The following is a 7458-nucleotide window of genomic DNA, read 5'->3' as shown; positions in this document are numbered from 1 at the left end:
CCTTGACAACATTTTAAACATAGGGCAAAGAGTATTTGAATAGTCTATAAAACCACTATGCTCAACCATCGATAAAGGGTATTCATGTAAAATGATCATTTGAGCTAACTTTTTTCTCCCTAGTTCAGGATCAAAATTGTAAGTTGTGACTGAAGGGCTTGCATTAGGATTAAGATTCATGGCAAGTTGTTCCTTTATTACTGGGCATCTTTTCACATGAGCAAGCAAATGTTTAGTCCCATTACTACTCTCTCCCCCTAATTTCCTCCCACAATGGTTACAAACTGCCTTCAGTATACCATCAATTTTTTGCAATGTAAAATGATCCCATGCAGGAGATGTTCTCTTTCTCTTAGTACTTCTACTCTCACTTTCACCTCTTGTATTTCCTAGAGAATGTGCCTCTTGTGTATGTGTTGATTGAACATAATCAACATCATCGACAAAATTAGATTCGATAACATCTTGGGTAGACATGTTTAGTGTTTGATCTAACCTACATTATATCCATAATCCACATAACAATTAGGAACTGCTTGGCTCCAAAAATATTATACATATGTATAAATATAACTTAAAGATTACAACACATAAATTCTAACCAGTAAAGGCTTTGACCAAGAAAATAGTGCCACTGACAGTCCTAATGAAACACAATCCGCAGGAGTCCCTGAGTAGAAAAATCATCATGAAACCTATTATTATCAATGACCCCAACCAAAACACAAAACAAAACTACACATAGCAGAAGCTTTGAAAGATTATGAGGCAATCTAATTCAATCCAACAATATTAATCTGATCATCCTCTTCTCAAAATAACAACCAAAATTACAATCAAAATCAGCAATTGCATGTAGCACCCTCGCAACCTCGTTCTACAATTTTTATATATAATCCATACCAAAATTATAATCTTAGAGAAGCAGAAGTATTAAAAAATCACATACCAAAATCTATATATATGAATAATACACAAACAAACCCATAAATTTTATAAATCAATCTCAGTTTGAAAAAACCCATTCAAAACTCAGTTTTTTTTTCATGACAAGAAAGGATATCAATCTACAGGCAGTGCAAACAGATCTTTCACTCCTAAGCATCTCTTGGAAGTGAAAAAGGCTTGCCTTTTAGAATATTCTACTGGGCGTTTTCATTAGCACTAAGGTCTGCAAAAAAGTGTTGTGAATATTATGCTAGCAAAAGGATATTTACAAGGTTTTTTGTTTTGTTTCTTATAGATATATTTATTACTTGAGCTGGCCTCGTTCAAGTTGCAAAGGAATTTTACAAGTTATAATGGTCAGTTTTTCAGTTGTTCATTAGAGAGAATAGTTTGGGTGTCTACTTATGCACCAACTGATATTGCAGTTTTAAAGCACAAAATCAATTACTCCATATTCTAGAAACTGTAAGGTGTTCCAACTATTGTTAATTTGTTATAGAATGGAGATGCAGTTCTTAGCAAAACATGATATGATATGAAAAATGAAATAAAATTCCAATTACTCTTTAATGCTATAATACAAATAATTCAATAGGAATGATCATCTTGTTGTGGAATTTATGTCCAAATCTGACTTTGGACAGTGGATTTGGTTGTAGTTTGGATTGAAACAGAAGAAAGCAGTATTATTGTTACAACTTACCATTGGGTATATGTGGGCTAGACTGAACCAAACCACCCAAGAATCCACAACAAACTCTTGAGCTGTGGTTCATTGAAGCTCCAACCATTTCATGTAAAAAGTGTTAAGACTTATCTTACTAGATCCCCAACCCCATCCATCCCCAAGTTTTGGTTAACTTTTTTAGGTAGAAGGCATCATCCTTATACAGATTCATGATAAAAAGGTCTATATGAAAGCTGTATAGCCATTTCCTGAACTAAAGAACATCAGTAGTTATGTTAGGTACTTATTAATATTAATGAAAGAACTCCATGGAATCTCTCCAGAGATTGTTCATTTTAAATACTGATTAACATTGAAATGGAAGCCTATACATATATACTAAACTTACTTCTGGTTGATAAAGCTGGTTTCTAACATGAATGTATTTTGTATGAGTTACAGGGGATACAACGCAAGTCCAAAAGCAAGGATTTAATATTAAAAAAAAACTACTAAATATGTTTTGAAGCCTCATAAAGGATTCAATATGTATAGACACAGATATTTGCCAAACTAGTTTCGAAATAGCCATTCAAGATGACTACGGACCCAAATTCCTCATCAACACAAAAACAGAATTCAAATCATACCATAACTATGGACCCAAATTAAAGAAATCATAAATACCCATCACACAAACTCAAAAATTTCAATAATAAAAGATCATTATCACCCATATATCTAAATATCATATTAATCTAACCCGAAAATTCTAATCAGTGTAGTTCTTGCAAAAATAAAAAATTAAATTTCAAACCAACAAAAATTCAAGCAGTAGAAGATGGAAATAATACAATACCCATCTGAAAAAATAAGTAGAAGATAGAGAAGATGGAGATGGAGAAGAGAGCACTCACCATTACCCAAAACTTAGCAAAGAAGATGGAGAAGGTTGGATTGGCAGCAGCAGCTTTGGTTTGGAGAAGAAGGGTTTCGTTTTGGGCTTCCTCCACGACTTCGGGATTCTTGAGCTTCTTCAACAAATTCTCTTCTTCCTCCGAAACCGGGCCGTTGGAATTGGGGATTCCGGTTAGGGCATCAAGCTCTGCGATTTCAGAGGAAGACGAGGAAGAGTAGAGGTCTAGTCGTGAGGAGAAGAGAAAAAGGGTTCAGTCGAGTTACTTACTTGTTGGGAATAAAAAAAAAGTAATCGGGGCGGGTCTGCCCCGACCCGCCATAATTCATATCGGGGCGGGGCGGGTCAAAGCCCCGCCCTGAATTCTGCCCCGATTTTACCGGGGCAATGATGCCCCGCCGGGTCGGGGCCCCGACCCGCCCCGCTCCATAGACCCATTTTGCTATTCCTAAATATTTTTGTTTACTAGAACAATATAAAATATAAGTTAGTATTGCATATTAAGCATATTGTTATTTTTGTGATTATATGCTCTCTATGTTAACCAAATTTGCAGCCTTCTAAATCCAGTCTATTTTGTTTCTTTCTTCTTCCTTGTCCAAAGATAGTGTTTTGTTTCATATTTACATGTTTTTTGTCTTAATTTACAGATATGAATCTTATCTATTTTTTGGTGTGCTTGAAATAAAAATTATGATACTAACATATTGGTAGATCTTCTTGTCTTGCATTATCTCTAAGGTATAAAGATGTTTCATATGGTAACTTCTTTTATTTTTTAATCTGAGTTTGGGTTGGAAAAGACTTGTTTTTTTTTATCCATAGTGTTTCTTCAATAAGTTGTTTGATTTAGTTCTAAAAGTTCCTATAGATTTGTGAGTTTCGACTTGCTTTTGGTGTATTGAAGTTTAATTTAACTTTTCTTTTCTATTAATTGGACTTCAGGATAAAGGATTTTTCCTCCAGCTTATTTGTATTTGTTTGTATTAGATATAGGTGATAAGTTGTTCTAGTCTATTTAGGCTAGTGTGTGGTTGTGGTTTGTTATTACAAGTTTTTAATTCTATTGTGTTTTTCTTCATAGTTGTATTCTTTCATGTTCTGATAGTTTTAGAATTCATATTTGAGTTACATCTATTAATTTTGTTGATTCTTTTCTACTTAGGGTGGTGGATTCAGACTTATTTATAATAGGTTATATATATATATATAAATATAAATATCTATTAATTTTGTTGATTCTCTTCTACTTAGGGTGGTATTCATTTTTTTTTGCCAATGATGTTAAAATAATGAGAATGCTTATTATGTTGGTAATTACAGGACTTATTATGCTCTTATATTATTAAAGGCATACAAAGTGTCGTAAATGCCCATAATAGGTCATTCTTTTTCTTTGTGAAATATTTATGATGATTAAATTGAGGATATTCTATTATTAAATTGGGAATTTTATTATATTGTAATTCACAACATCATTGGTCTCCCGACCGTCTCAAACTTTGTCAACATTCTTACAAGGTAAGTTTTTGTTTAATAATCTCTAAGAGGGATTAATCAACTAATTTTACATATTTTTATAGTTGGTTCTCTCATTCATTTGTTAATATTTTATGGTAAGATATACTATTTAATTATAATTTGAAGTCTTTTATTCATTGGTGCAGGGAATATCATAGGACTGACTTTTAAGGTGGATGCCTAGATTTATTAGGAAGAATATTGAGAAAAGAAACATGATTGAGTTTGGAGTGATTTGGAGAAGAGAATTATGCTGTCTTGTTGAGATTTGTTGTATTATATATTTTGAAGTTTATGGATTTATAATATTATAATGAATTTTTATTGAGAATTATTTAGTCTCATGGGGATTTGATGTATTATTTATATTTCAATTGTATGAATAAATGTTGTATGTATATGAATTTTTATTATGATAAATATAATTTTTTTTTACAAGTTATGGTAATAATAATTAATTATGTGAGTAATTTTTTTTATTTAAATTTAAATCAAACTTCAATTGTTAAAAATATAATTAAAAGTTTTAAAAAAAATATATAGAAAAATTATTATTTATATATATAAATTTAATGCTACAACGACACCTAATAACTGTCGGTGTTTCTAGCAACGGCGACACCTAATAACTGTCGGCGTTGCCAGCAACGACAACACCTATTAACTGTCGGCGTAGCCAGCAATGACAACACTTATTAACTGTCGGCGTTGCAAGCAATGGCGACACCTATTAACTGTCGGCGTTGCCAGCAACGGCGACACCTATTAACTGTCGGCGTAGGTACCCTACGCCGACATAGGCAAATACGACAGTTAGTCGACTGTCGTCATTGCTCAAAAGCGACAGTTAAAAACTGTCGGGAAAACTCATTTTTGTAGTAGTGAAATTGTGATTTGTAGATATAAATTAGTAAAATAAAGAACATTATAAAATATTGATAATAACTAAAAATATAAATACTTTCATGGAAGAAAATAAAAAAAAATTATTATTTAAACATGTTTTTTTTTTTATGTTAAGAGATGGGAGATTCAAATTTGGGACCTCCTTTTTGTGGGAGGATGTGTAGTACCGGTAAAATATGTTTATGACTACATTTAAATATGTTTTAAAATTCATTTTTAATTATTTTTTATTGTTATTATTATATTTATTCATTTGAATTATTTTTATTTTAAATAATTTGTTTAATAAAATAACTATAAATTCATCTATAAACTAAAATTTAAAATTGGACTGTACCATTTTAGATTCTAACTTTAATTTTTGCAAAAGCTCCCTAAATAAGTTGCTCTTGTGTCTATTTATAAAACAAATTTATTGTAAAACTTTTTTGAAAATACACTCCTATATTTACTAAATTTTTTTTACCGAATTGATCCTAATATTTAATCCAAGTCCAATCAATATAAACCTACCACTATCCAATTTTATTATTAGTTTTTTTTTTAAAAGATAGGACTAGTTAATAATTTATAATGTTTAATAATGGTTTATTTAAAAAGTGCAAATCTTATTAAATAAGTCTCAAACTATTAATTGAACAAAAATAGATAATTAGATTGGATTTAAGAGTAGATAACTTTATTTTACGAAATTGATGAATTTATATATAATTACTAAGTAAAATAATGTGCAATGTACGTTTGCTTAATTTTATTTAGAAAATAAATTAATTTAATTTTATTATGTTTTTTTTAATTGTCATATAAATTTTAAATAAATAAAAAATATCATATATTATAAATGATTTATTAAAAATTGTTAAACCAAAAAGGCACTTTTTACATACAAAAATATCGTACATTCTAATTTTAAAATTAAATATTTTTTTTTCTAATTTCTTTTAGAAGGTATACCCATAAATTTCAATACAATAAAATATTAAAAAAACTAAATTAAAACTATGAATTTAAAAAGTTTATTTGATCATATTTTAATTATTTGATTTAATAAAATTTTAAAGGCAAAAAAATTTATATATAAATATATATTATTTAATTAATGGCTTGAGCAATTGAAGTAAGTAATTTCTCATTAAAAAAACTAAATAGTAAAATAAGAAAATATGTATATTTATGTCTTATTTTATTATTACACATATGTTTAGATTAAAAAAATACATGAAATGACAAAATAAATAATAAATAAAAATATAAAAGAATAAATTTAAGCACATAAATATTTTTTCTGTTATAGTTTTGAAAACATACTTGATAAAGTAATTTAAATACTTTAATATGAAATTTTAAAATATGTGATGAGAAATTATTATGGCTCAAGTATTATATTTTTATATTTATTTTTTCAATTCATTTACCTTATTTAATTAACTTATCACTTTTCAACCAAAGTGTTTTACATAAGGAAGTTAAAAAATGGCTGCCTTGTGTTCCGCCATGGCTTTTGATGGAGTGGGCGGTGGTAGTTGGCTACAAGCAAGAATAGTGTGAATATTTTGAGCCTGATTATTCAATGAAAAATGGATAAAAGTGTGTTGAAATACTTACGGATGCATTAGAAGGAATAAAATTGGGAATGAGCGAGCCCATCCGTCCAGAATAATGTGGTCTTGAAGTTTGGAAGATGGTTTGGGATATCCTCGAATAGTCGTTTCTCCTTCGGATAGCTTGATAAGTAGTAGAAGTCGTCTCCTCCACGAGCTCGAGAAGGGTTTCTCCTGAGACTGAAGATGTGACAGTCAGAATCCCGTGATCCACAGAGGGAAAGACCGGGTAAAAGCTGTGCAATCCCACATCGCCTGGGGAAGGTCAAGTGTGATGATTCTGAGACTGTGTAGGTATGGGACTACAAAGTTGAAGAGGGCTTAAATGGATTGATGGGTACTACCTATGCTAACAAGATGCATCTTCTTTTCGATAGCCCATCACTTGAGAACTCCAAAGTTAAGCGTGCTTGACCTGGAGTAATCTCAAGATGGGTGACGTCTTGGGAAATTTTCCCAAGAAGCATGCAAGTGAGGATAAAGCACGCTGGAAAGACTCGTGTTTGTTTGTAGGATCAATTGTCATTCCAAGAAGCAGCCATAGTGACGTGGGCGTTACAAATGGTATCATAGCCTTTCCCCAGCCGGAAGTGTGGTCGACAAGGACGTCGGACCCCTAAGCGTGGGTGATTGTGACAATCAGAATCCCGTGATCCACAGAGGGAAAGACCGGGTAAAAGTTGTGTAATCCCACATTGCCTGGGGAAGGTCAAGTGTGATGATTCTGAGACTGTGTAGGTATGGGACTACACAGTTGAAGATGGCTTAAATGGATTGATGGGTACTACCTATGATAACAAGATGCATCTTCTTTTCGGTAGCCCTTCACTTGAGAACTCCAAAGTTAAGCGTGTTTGACCTGGAGTAATCTCAAGATGGGTGACCTCTTGGGAAGTTTT

The 7458-nt window shown here is 31.3% G+C and overlaps 1 long non-coding RNA gene across 1 annotated transcript; it reads left to right on the top strand.

Annotated features, from left to right (window-relative positions):
* The first annotated feature begins 2988 nt into the window (after positions 1 to 2988).
* LOC133815776 (uncharacterized) lies at positions 2989 to 4456 on the top strand. The gene is made up of 2 exons (XR_009884836.1): positions 2989 to 4052; positions 4199 to 4456. It is a non-coding gene; the product is annotated as an uncharacterized LOC133815776 (long non-coding RNA).
* The last annotated feature ends 3002 nt before the right edge of the window (positions 4457 to 7458 follow it).

The sequence above is a fragment of the Humulus lupulus genome, chromosome 2 (assembly GCF_963169125.1).
Source record: "Humulus lupulus chromosome 2, drHumLupu1.1, whole genome shotgun sequence".
Classification (NCBI taxonomy): Eukaryota; Viridiplantae; Streptophyta; class Magnoliopsida; order Rosales; family Cannabaceae; genus Humulus; species Humulus lupulus.
Note: the sequence above shows the minus strand (reverse complement) of the source record. Positions and strands in the feature narration are given on the sequence as shown.